Source organism: Acinonyx jubatus, chromosome A1, assembly GCF_027475565.1.
Source record: "Acinonyx jubatus isolate Ajub_Pintada_27869175 chromosome A1, VMU_Ajub_asm_v1.0, whole genome shotgun sequence".
In the NCBI taxonomy this organism is placed as follows: Eukaryota; Metazoa; Chordata; class Mammalia; order Carnivora; family Felidae; genus Acinonyx; species Acinonyx jubatus.
Genome location: NC_069380.1, coordinates 179232426 through 179245912, shown reverse-complemented (window position 1 = coordinate 179245912; position 13487 = coordinate 179232426).

Here is a 13487-nt window from a genome sequence, read left to right as displayed (position 1 = left end):
TTTTATGAATCATTATCAAAAACACAGTCACAAGGTTATGATCTCACGGTCCGTGGGTTTAAGCTCCACGTCAGCATTTGGGCTGACAGTGCGGAGCCTGCTTTGGATTCTCTCTCACTCTCTCTGCCCCCCTTTCTCTCTCTCTCTGTCTCTCTCAAATAAACATTAAAAAATTGAAAAAATAAGTTGTGGGAGAAAAAACACTATTGTCTGTAGGAATGACTCAGTGGGAGGTGCAATCACAGCTACAAGTGTTCTCTTTTTTTATAGGGATCTGTCAGTGTCTGGAAAAATGAACTGCTTTTATTTCATGGAGATTATACAGAACCTGTGTTTCTTTCTTTGTTTTGGATTCTAGGAAACACAGACTTAAGTGAATTTATGGACTACCTTATGCCTTTGACAGGACACTATGCATTTCAGTTTGCAAACATTACCCTCACTTCTTTCTGTGATGCTTATTTTCTGCCCTTATATTCCTTCAGCTTCAGTTCCCTCAAAGTTTGTTTTATTCTAAATTGTTTTGAAAGCTGCCTTAAATCTTTTTGTAAAACAGTGTGAGAAATGCAGGAATATTGCATTAACATATTTTATTGTTTCGTTCACATTTAATGATTTAAATATTTAATTAAATATTTTATTCACATACAAATTATAGCCATTTAATCTCTTGTTGCATTAACCATTATTTCATGTATGATTTAATTGATGTGTAAAGTCTGAAAAAAAAAGTTTAGAAAAGGAAGGAAAGGCCAAATATTGGCAAGGAAATAGTGTTTGGGGTTTTCAATGGTTTTCAAACCTGGTTGCACATTGAAATGATCAGCAGAGGTATTTTCTAAATGCAGATTTTGAATCCCATCTCCATCTCCATCTGTTTTGGTATATTGGATCTTGGGTGGGGCTCTGCCACCTTTATTTTAAAAAGCTTTGGAGGCAAATGCAGATATGAAGCCAGGATGGAGAGCCACTAAGAAGTGTTTAAAGAGTAAGAACATCCTAGAAGAATAAAATTACACAGAAATGCAGTGTGAATTAGTTCGATAGCTGAATACCAACTTACCTGGACTGAAGAAAAATTGCTTAAAACTTACCAAACATGTGCTAACTTCCTACAACATACCGAGCTGGATGGTAGATTATAGCAATTTTCAAGATGTCTTCGTGTCACAGGGCACATTGCATAATGCCTCTCCTTGACTGCATCATCACCACCATCATCCAAAAACGTATGTTGAAACTACTCTAGCAAAACACGTTGCTGTGTGCTGGAGATGGAAAACATTCTAAGATACTGCCTTTACGGTCAAGGAGAGTCCGCTCTTTGGACAAACAGGCCATGTATGTAAAAAAGATAATTAACAAAGTTTGTTAGCATATGCTAAGTGCCAACCAGTGGTGGCAAGAATAAATACTCCAGGAACTTGGGGAGAGAGATCACCATTGGCTGGCTCTGAGGTTGGAAGCCTGATAGAGAAGGTGGAACATAAAAAGAAAGAAAGAAAGAGAGAAAGAGAAAAAGAAAAAGAAAAGCCTGACCTTGCTGTTTGTGTAGGAATTAGATAAATATTTTTCTAAAAGTTGGTATAGCTGCAGCTGGCTGCATGCTCCTGCAAATTTAGTGAAACTTTATTTATAAATAGAAGGTTGTATCATTGTATGTGCAACTGTCGAATTTACCAAAATAATGTCCCCCCTTCCTCGTCCCCCTCATCGTCGTTGTCTTCCTCCTCCTTCTTCTTCTTCTTTCTTCTTCTTTTTCCATTTATAGTTCAGTGTCTGAAACTATCAAGCAGGAAACCAGTTGGAAATATATATTTTAGGGAGGCCATAAAGCCCTGACCTATCTATAGAATGACATGCACTTATGAAGAGAGGGTCAGCATGTTCCCAGGGATTTCAACCTCACCTTGGGTTGACTGCTGTTAACCAGGGAGTTTATTGTATGTCAGTCTGAAAGCAAATCTTCTTGATTACAATTAAGGAGAGTGAAATAGTGCTTAACAATTTTTTCCATTATAAAAATGAGAAAATGCTTGTTAACATATAATGCATTCACTTATTATAAGAACGCACTTGATTTCATTTTTTCCTAAGTATAAAAAGCATTTAGAAGGAGTTGTTTTTATAGTGACTCAGAAGAAAATATCTCTGGCAAAATTGAAAGCTAGCATCAATGACTATGAGACAGAAACATAATTTCTAAGTTTTTTTTTGGGGGGGGGCATTTTGTTTTTGTTTTTGCTTACTATGTAGAAGTTTGAATGTGCATGACAGCCTCATATGAAGGACATGATTTATAGAGTGATCTGAAAATTAATAAACAATTATATCAGGAAGTGAAATGGTGTTTTTTTTTTTTAAAGAACCTTATGGTTTTTTTATGAGCATGGGTAAAAATCCATGAAAACACTCAAGAATGCCCAGATGCTTTCTATCAAGCTAGTAAAGAGCACTTTAAACGTCTCTGATAGAACTCGGTGCCGAGAAAATAGCATTGGCCTAACTTTAACAAGTGGAGAGCTGGAAATAACACAGGAGACTGGTTCCCTCGAGCTACAGCCCTAGCGCTGTCTCTGTGTATCCAGATGAAACATGAGGAATTTAGTCCATAATGAGTCCTCACACCCAGGCTAAGGGCAAACAAATACAATTTTAAACAGATTTTAAAAATCTGTTTTGAATGAAGTTTCTTCTTTCTCTTCCTCTAGCTTTTGGATCACCTTTCACTTTTACTCTTCTTCTAACTCCCGGAGCTAGAGGACTTCATTATGGTAACAGTGAAGAACATGTTTTTGAGGCTGGGAGGTTTTTGAAAGTTCAAAAACTGAGGCTTTTTTGTCATCATTTAAAGGCCACACTATACTTTGTTTCATCAGTACTCTGTTGTGCACAGACAAAATAGAGCCACAAACCATTTTAGCAAAAATCAACAATAACCCAATTCTTAGAAGCCAGGCTACTTGAAGAGACCAACTTGAAAATGCCAGACTTCTATCAGACTGCACATCACAATCGCGGGGCCCTTGTGAAAGGGGCTTATTCCATAAACTTAGCAGGAAGGACTGATTATATTTAGCAGAAGTGGGTCATGAAACATTTCAAAACAACTAACTGTTTGAAGACTTGAGTCACAATGTCTAAAGACTAAGCAGTGTGGCTTGTTCTCCATCATGGACAAAGAGATTATATGTGAAAGAAGAGAGAATGAGACAGAACAAAATCGTGATGAAGCTGACATATGCCCCTTTCCCTCTTTGTGTACACTTGAACATACTTTACATTATTTCCTCTCTACCTCAGTCTTTCTAAATGTACCCATTTTGACAATCCTTGTCCTTTATCTTTGACATTCTTTCTTCCCAGGAGCCGGCCTCTATTAGTTTGCTAGGGTGCCATTAACAAAGTACTACATACTGGGGGGCTTAAACAACAGAAATTGATTTCCTCACAGTCTGGAGGCTAGAAGTCCAAGGTGTCAATATGGTTGGTTTCCTTGGAGGGCCTCTTGGCTGAGGGCTGAGGGCCCTTGGCTGAGAGATGCCACTTTCTCCCTGTGTCTTTTTATGGCCTTCTCTGTGTGCATGTCTGTGTCATCATCTCCTCTTCTTATAAAGACACCAGTCATGTTGGATTAGGGTCCACTCCAATGACTTCATTTAAGTTTAATCTCCAAGCTAAACACACTATCTCCAAATATAGTCACACTCTGAAGTACTGGGAGCTAAGATTTCAACATATGAATTTTGAGGGAAATAATTCAGCCCATAACACTCTACCCTCTGGCCCCCAAAATCCATCTCTTCTTATGAGCATTGCCTACCCACACCCACCATTAGGAGTCCTTTGTATGCAGAAAACAGAGTACAACTCAGTCTGGCTTTAGTAAAAGAGGGAAACAACTCACACAGCTGAAAAATTTGAGGTAGACATAGTACAGCTGTATCCAGATACTGTAATGATTTTTATCAGGTGTTGACTTCACTCTCCATCTGTCAGTTCTGCTTTCATTTGTAATGGTTCCATTCTCAGAGAAGCTCTTCCTCATGATTACAAGATGGCTGCCATCTGCTCCAAATTATAGTCTATTCTATTGGTAACACCAGCTGAAAGAGAGATTGCTTTTATTCTCACTTATTTTAGTAAAAGTCCCAGATTCAGGTCTCATTTGTATGACTAAAGTCTTCAGCCATTGCTAAACCAATCTTCTGGTCAGGTCAATGACCTGATTGGGACCTCACTCCGATGGGTGAGACCTGGGTCATATGTGTGGCTCCAAATCAAAGGTGGGGTGAATCACATGGAATACAAGTGAGGGAGTGGTGAGGTCTCTCAGGAAATTGAAATTGCTGTTTCAGATGCAGGAGGAAGGGCCACTAACTAGGCCAAATCAAGATATTCATTGCACCAACCTTTCTCCCTCTTATAGAATAAACTCTTAAATATCTTTGCTCAGGCATCTCCTCCTCTCTGAGATCATCTCTGAATTTCTGAGATCATCTCTGGATGGTACCTTATCCACATTGTAATGATTACATGGACTTTTGGCATGCGCTCCTCTCTCTGTGGAGAATGGAATCTGTAAGAGGAAGAAGAATATCATTATTATGTCTTTCATACATCTAATTCCAAGGCAGTACTTAACATATAGGAATGATATATGTGTGTATGCACATGTGAGTGTGTATGTATTTTAAGCTGTTTAACTCAATGAACCACAAATTGTGGAAGTTATGTCTTCTATGGGAACTTACTATCATTCTTAGAAATCTGACACAGAGATGTCATTGAATCAGTGGCTGGAAGATGCTGGAGGTGTAAAAATTGAATGTTTCCATTGTCAGAAAAGAATATATGACAGGAATACAGTGGACTACTTTTTTTTTCTATTTGCATTCTGTCTCTGGGCCCTGGTTTCCCTGTTTCTAAAACAATCTGATGTTTGGATTACTTTGTAGAATTCTTTGAGGAGTTCCATTTGACGATTCTTCGGTGATAGTATAATACAGCATGAAGCAGGCAGATGTGCCAAATCCAGGGATATGTATGAGATAGGGATTGAGTGTCCATATATGATATCTAGGCAAGAAATTTATAGAATTTGGGAAGCTCACAAAAGTTTTAAGAATGTCCAGAGAGAAGTGAAGATGACCTCAGTCCCTTTCCATAGCCCCAGATGGGTGGTATTAACATGTCTCTCCCCCAGCCTACCTCTACTTTTATACTCTTTTTCTCAATCCAAGTGCAGAAATGCCTTGGCCTACTTAGTTTTGTCTGGTCTTATCTTTCTCTGCCCTAAGTAAACATTATCTAAGATTAATATATCTATTTATTTCCAGAAACCTATCTATTGTTTCTCCCATTAGGGTTAAATTGCATCTTGGCAGGATAGCAAAAGTTTCTCTTGTAATTCCCAGGATTTTTCTTCATTAACAAATACCTTGTGAGAAACTAGGAACTCCCATTTATGATTAGGTCATAAACTCTAACAGTATATAATTTTAGATCCATTATTTTCTCAGTTTCTGATTAGAGAAACCAGTCCATTCACTTCCTCATTTTGTGACCCTTATCCACGTGCCTGTCACATGGTAGATGCTCAATAAATATAATTTTTAATGACTGAATGAGTGAATAGATAAATGAATAAATAGCTTCCATTGGGAGGTCCATATTTCATCAATTTTAAGAAGTTTATATTTTTTACATTTTAATATCCCTGAAACAGTTGATAACTGCATTCAATCACTCTTGGCAAGAGACCATAATAATGGAAATGTCATTGCATACACATAGTAAAAACTTCGATCAAGTCTTGTACACCTGAAACTAATATTATGCTACAAGTTCTTAACTGTAATTTAAATAAACCTGAATTATGAGCAAAATTCAGTCAGGTCATGTGCATTATCAGTAATATAGATTGAGTTTAATTGCTATCTGTATTTTAAAAGCAGCAACTTGACATTTAGTGAACATTTTAAAAAAGATTTGTCTTAGTTGTTTAATAATCTCCCATTTATTTCATCTATTTTTTAATGGAGTCCATTTTCTTAAAGTTTATTTATTTATTTTGAGAAAAAGAGAGAAAGCATGAGTGAGAGAGGGGCAGAGAGAAAGAATCCCAAGCAGGCTCTGCGCTGTCAGTGCAGTCTGATGTGGGGCTCTATCTCATGAACCCATGAGATCATAACCTGAACTTAAATCCAGAGTCAGATGCTTAACCAACTGAGCCACCCAGGCAGCCCTAATAACCTCCCATTTAAATCTAAGATCAAGAAAGCATCAACAATAGAACTTAGAGAATAGTTGTCAACAGTTTAGAGGAAAATCACAAAGACTATGTGGAGCTTTGTTTTAGGAAATGCTGAATCATCAGCTTTCCAGCATAGAGAATACCTACATGTGATAAAACACAGATATTTATAACTCTAACCAAAAAAAGAAAAAAAAGAAAAAGAAAAAAAATTGAAGCGTGAGATTCCATATATAAAGAAGCGTTAGGAATTTGTTTTATATTTTCCACAAAATAATAATACAATCAAAATCTATGTCTACATAAGTCTTAAGAGCTCTTTCAATAAGTTAATAAATTAAATGATAAGGCATTTGTCCATAGTTTGATTGCCAATATTTTTTTATTAGTCATTTGCAAAGTAATAGTATATCTTACAATCCATAGATTTGAGGTCCTATTAGTAGGAGAGATATTTTGGGGACAAGAACTCAGTTACCCACCCTTGAATCTCACCACACAGAATATTTTCTTTAGGTTCCCTGATACTATAGGAAGTTATTTTCCATGAAGATAGACTTGGATTAGACCTGAAGGAGAGTTTCTCCAAAATTGGAATACTCTGAAGACAAGAATTAGCTATTGAGGGAGATTGTGAATTATTCAGCCTCTGTGATTTGCAAGGGAGATTTTTTTCCTGTGCCACTGATGGCCAGGATCTGCTTATGTTTACATGCATAGCACAGCTACCTTTGTAAAGTGGACACTTCCTTCCATGAAACGACTAGGCAAACTGGCCTTCCCTCCTGATTCCCTAGGCACAAGAAAGAGAGCAACTGAAATAATAAGAATCAGGATAGCAGATTGTCTTAACATATCAGAAGCCTGTGAAGAATTCAAAATAGTCAACTTGTTTGGATTCTCACTCCACTGATCAGGAAAAGATGTTTTTGATCACAGATAAAAGTTGCTTTTCTGTTGCTCAGTTTCTATTTTAGAAAATAAGAGACTGCTATTTACTTATAATTAGATATTCTGAGAGAAACCTTTCTGGGGGCCCATTGTGCATTGTATTGAGGTGTATACAATGTAATTAGATAGCAGTATTTGCATACTTGGTTCATAAACAGAGCAATGGCCTTATGCGCCTGAGTCTATAGGTTTTCCTATAAGCAGATGAGATAAATCCCAGAGAAAGTGGTATCTGAGTCATTGCCTTTCAAAATGAAAACAAACAGATCTGGTATCTTCAGGGTATCTTATGTTCGTTTATCTAACCGTAAATGGTAATCTACAACATCATGGCTAATAGACACTTTCCATTTATTTTCCAATTTGGAATGGGCTGATTGGCCTCTTATAGACTGCGGGGACACTATGTAAGAGCACTGTTTTCAACCAGAGAGGTACAATTCAGGTCAGGATGCAAGAGTCACACTTCATCCTCAAGGGCTATGTCATGATGCATTTCTCAATCCTCTAAGTTTGTTCCTTCTGCCAAGAATTTGCTTTCTCCTTTGCCTGATTACTCTTACTCTTCCTTAGACATAAAGTTCAGGCATTCTTTCCCTATGTTGCCTCACCTAGCCCACCTCCATTAACATTGGGTAGTGTAGTTGCCATAGTGACAGTACCCCTGCCTCCATTTAACAGGATTAACCAGACTGTGGTGTACCTTTTGTTAGTCTGTTTCCTCTACTAGAAGTCTGTGAGTAATGTGAGGTCAGATGTGTTGCTTAGACCCAGTACCAGGAAGATCCTGGTAAAACAGTTGAGAACTGCATGCAAAGTTATATCATATTTATTAAGGGGTAAATTAATGAACTCATTTGTAATATTCCTTTTTAGAATTTTATTGAAGTTTCTCTCTAAAAATACATTTTCACAAACCTGACACTGGGGCTTCTCTTACATATTATTGTACTGATATGATTAATATGACCAACAATACTCCTGTAAGGAACAGGATAGATAACTAAGTGACTTTGATAGGTGGCTTTTGTTTTTTACCCTATTTGTCCCCATTTATACTATTTTTTCTAATCATTAATCATTTCTTTATAGATAATACAAATAATACATTTGTTGCTTCATTCCTCCCTTTTTTTTTTTTACAGTGATGTTGCTCTTTCAGTGAACTTGTCCATTTTCTTAGGTTGACTCTTACTCATTTTCCACAGCCCTTGTTTTATGTGTATCAGGTAAGAAGTTTTCACTCCCAAAAAAGATAAAGAATTATGTATATAATTTATCCATACTTTTATGGGGTCATAATAGGAAATAGCAGAGCTAGGAAGCTTCTGGGTTTGTTGACCCAGCCATTCATGGTGTAATCAGGAAGCCAGTTTTTTTCTATCTTTTGCTTTGCTATCCATACGTTGGCTTTTTCCCAAGCATGGCTTTCCTTTGGCTGTACATGGAATAATCAATAGTAGCAGTTAGGGCCACATACTTCCTCCTTTATGCTCAATGGGATAAAGGACACATCTCTTCTTACTTTCCCTGAACAAGAAAACTGTTCCCATATGTCGTAAGAAACCTCTTCATGTCTTTCTATATTGGTTGGGCCTCATGTTCACTCCTGAACCAATCCCTATTGTCACTGAATGTATTGTACCAATTGGCTTAGATCTGGACTCACAAACAAATCCCTGATAAGGGAGAATGAAAGTAACATAAGTTGCTTACTGCTTGAGGAGAGGTCAAACCACTAAGTATTATGGCTTCTATACAATGGGAAAGGGGTCGAATGGATATGAAGAAGTCATGTGTCTCCATGAGTGTGCTATATCTTTCCTTTAGATGTTCCAATGATAACTTAAACATGTCCCCCAGTGGATCACGTTATTTCCTCCTAGAACTAGTCCACTTTGAAATTTTCCTGCACTATGAACTTCATCTAACTTTTCATTATTATCCACTCTAAAAGACAAGAAGTTACTTTTGACTCTGTCTCATTCAATTTCAAACATGGTTCAATACAAAGGGAGCAAAGTACCTAGTCCATTTATTCTGCTACTATTTACTGTATATCAGGCACTAGGTATATAATTGTATACGGTGCCATTATTAGATTGGCAATATAAGATTGGCATATAATGCTAATTTTTTTTTTACAGTTTTGTCCCTTACAAACAGTAAATAATTTGCACATATACAAATTTGTGACAAACGTTCTGGAAGGAAAAAATAGGGTAACATGAAATAAAAATTGAAGTTCACATCCATTGGATAGAAAAGACTTCTTGGAAGAAGTGATATGTAAGCTGAGTCCTGAAGAGTGGAGGCATATAGGCAGACTAAGAGAAAGATGATCATTGCTCACACAGAGAGAATTATATACAGTGTCATAATTAAGGAGCTGGAAGAATCCCAGCAAGAGTACAGTATAACAGAAGTCAAAAGACGCATACTTCGAGAACAAAGCATTGACGGCACAATCAAATGCTGCCAAGGGGTCAAATGAGATGAGGACTGAAAAGCAATGGTTGGATTTGACAACACGATATCTTTTCAGATCTCAGTTGGAGTAGTTTTAGTGGACTGATGGGAACAGGAGCAAGATTGGAGTGGTTTGCTAGTGATTGCAAAGTGAAAAAGTGGGGACATTATATATACACAGCTCTGAAGAAGTTTTTCTAGAAATGGAACAGAGTAATGGTTGGTCACTGAAGAAGACTGTGTAGTAATGGGACTTAGATTGTTTTATTTTTATGTTTTGTTTTATTTGTTTTGAGATGAAACTCAAATTAGCATTAGCAAAGTCTAGAACTTCATGTGATTCTTTTGGTCTGTTTTTTTTTTTTAATTGATCTATTCCTGACTCATAGAACACCTGATACGTAGCAGATACTCATAAAAACTTTGACAATTAAATGAGTGATATTCTAAATTATGTTTATGTGTGAATGAGAACTATCAGTTATAGAGTATGAGACCAAAAATACAAAAGAGAAATCTTTCAGAAGGATTAGGACTCAGATCCTGTGCACATGTGGTAGTTATATCATTTAATGAGAGGAAGAAAATTTTCCCCATTGTAATGAAAGGGCAGGAAAAAAATGGGTGTAGACCCAGTTAGTATCTAGATTTGAGATGAATTTCCCATCTCACAGTTTCCAGAGATTCTTAAAGGGAGTGAAGCAAGATTATCAGATGAAAGTAAGGAGGGGCATGTGAAAATGCTTACCATAGCTGCTGAGGGTGGAGGTGGGACATAGCAAAGTAAAATTTCTGGATAATTTAAGGCCATGCCTCATGGATTTATACCTATATCCTCCTGTCTCATTGGGAAAGACCCATCATTATCAATCTGCATGGATGCAGTAGGGGTGGGAAAAACCTGATGGCTGGTGGGTTCATCCAGGGTTTTGCCAACTAAATTGAGGGGCAAAGGAACTGAGGATATTTCTGAGGATATTGTTCTGGTGGAGCAGGAAAAGGAATGAAGCCTGGAGGGGACTACAGAAGAAGAAAAATGAGTCCTTGGAGATCAGCTCAGATAATTATTGTACTGGGCTGACAGGATTGGAGGTTGTGTTCATTCAGATGCTGGGATATCTGAAGTTGCGATTTTGAAGGCTGCATTGCCAGTGTCACTTAGTCACCTAGTCTGGACAGTCCATATTTCTCCCAGTATCTCTCTAACCTGCAGATTTTTCTCCATTTCCTCTGACCCACTGTTGCCTGAGTTCTTGTTACATTAGTCAACTGCAGGATCCTTCTAACACACCTCCATGCGTTCAGTCTCTATGCTTTACCTTTTTTTTCCTAATTCAGTTTTTTCTGCACAGATACCTGCTTGATCTTAAAACAGTATCTGCATCACACAATGTCCCTCCCTTCCCAAAGCCTTCATTCTGTGTCTGAATCATGTCTTAAAGAAACCTTAGCTTGGCTTTCAAGGCTTCTTGTCATTTTGTCATATTTTAAATTTTGAATTATTTTGTGATAACTCCTTGACTGGAGTTCACTTTGTACCAACAGTATCTCCTTGTCATCCACTCACCAGTCCCATGGCTTGCCTGGCAACTCCTTCCTTTTTTGTGCCATCAGTGTAAATCATTATTGTAATTTCAATCTAAATATTTTTACCATTATTTATAGTTTACTAAAGATTTGGTTAAATGCACTTTGTCTTCCAAGGACTTAAGTCATCTTTTATGTGTTTTAATGTTCTGATGACTATATCAGAGGCCAACATTTAAAGCTTAAGGATACTTTTCTTTTTACATCACATTTTAATGATAAACAATAATAAGGATGATAACTATAATAATAAGGACAACTTCATTTGTCCAAATATGGGTAAAAATTTCTGTATGTTTTACCTGCAACTGCATTTAACACATGTTAACCTCACTCCCACACAACGGAATATTAATTATATTTAAAGAAAAACAACACTGCTATTTTTGGTGCTTGGAACTGTCAACCATATGAAAATGCATTTTAACCATGTGATCCATACGCATCGAAATGGTTACATTTCCTGAGGTGTTCATCTCAGGGATATAGCTGCTTTCTGTGAAGAAAATTCTCTCCCCGTAAGTGTAACCTTCAAGGAAATGAGAAGGCTAACAGGTTAGGTGTTCTTGAAAGTGCTTTGCCAGTGTTGGATGTATGGAGACAAACACCTGAGAGAAGTCTTAGGCTTCTCTGGAGAAATCTTAGTCACTATAAACTCCTCCCATGGATAGGTGCTGGACTTAGAGTTAAGACTAGGAGTCATGTCTGTCAGAACCTCCCTAGGGACAGAGAGCCTTTTTTTCCAGGGGGAAGAGTGGCACTTCATCATTTATATGCACCCAGAGTGCCATCCTGTGGCCTAAAAACTGAGCTGTGTTTGTGTGTAGTAAATGCCTGTGGTATTTTTAAGGAGTTTTATGAGAAGCAAAAGTACAGTGGAGGTAAGATTTATCAAGGCTTCCTAAAAAGCATGACCAAAAGAGAAAAAAAAAAAAAAAGAAAGAAAGAAAACTGCAAAGGAACACCTTATAATTCTTGTCAAATCAGTTCTAATTAAAATCCTCATCTGGCCTATTGCTGGTTCTATTCTGGTGCCTAATTCTTAGTTGCCATTTTAATTCCTCTGCTGGTTTCCATGGTTTCTTTCTCCTTCCTCTCTCAGATGTACATTAGCAATGATGTTTGCTTTTGTCTTAATTTCAAAACAGGTCTTAAAATGCTAATATTTGTTAATGTCAAGAGATTAGGTAACTTGATTTAAGGAAATCTGGCATTTCACACTTGGGCAAACTGTAGTTAAACAGTGCCTTCCAAACAAAGGATGCACCCTGGCTTTTTTCCACTACCTAAAGCATATGAAATCTCAGGAAGTGAAATTTGACATATTGTTTTAATCCCATTCCAAAACTCTAGTAGGTATTCAAGGAAATAAGTATTCTCATTTACTTGTAGGGGAAACATAAAATGACCCAAACTTTCTAGAGGATAACTTTGCACTGTACATTAAAAAATATTTCAAATAGTCATCTATGTTGACCTACCCAATGTCCTTTTAAGAATTTATTCTCAGTAAATGAACAGACTGGTATAGAAAGAATACTGTATGTTTGTATTATTTACAAACTTAATTACAGCAACTTAATTTTTTTTTAAATCTCAATTATCTAATAATAGGAGACTGGCTCAATAAGACATAAAGCATCATAGAATAAAAATGCTGAATAGCAATTAAAGATGGTGTTATAGAAGAAAGAATATTTAATGACAGGGGAAAATGTTCTCAACTTATTAAGAGACAGGCATATTGTAGAATGGTAATTTGGATCTTACAAAGGACATATAAAGGACCGAAGAATAACTCCATTCTATTCCCTGAGGTAGAAACCAGCAAAGAAAGAGCCAGATGATGGAGCTCAAAACAGCAGCTTCATAATACTCTTTGTCATCTGTCGAACTTCCCCTCTGTCAGTGGAAGCCAGGCACTCAGTTACAGGTAGACCCGAACAATGCCAGACCTCCCAGCCATGACTGAAACAGAGATCCCTTGTTTACTTCCTTTTCCCATTTTCACCAATTAGATGAGTTCCTCTTACTCTCCTAAGGACAAGGAACCAAGGGATTGGGAAGGGGTGACACTGGTTCCTGAAGCGAGATGCCTTTCCTATCTGGGATATAGAAGTTTCTTCTTTTCTATGACTAGAAAGGAGTAGGGACATAGGCTTTCACATTTACTGTTCTGCATCTTTTAACTGCTGCTTAATTGTCTTGTTTAGGACTCAAGAGG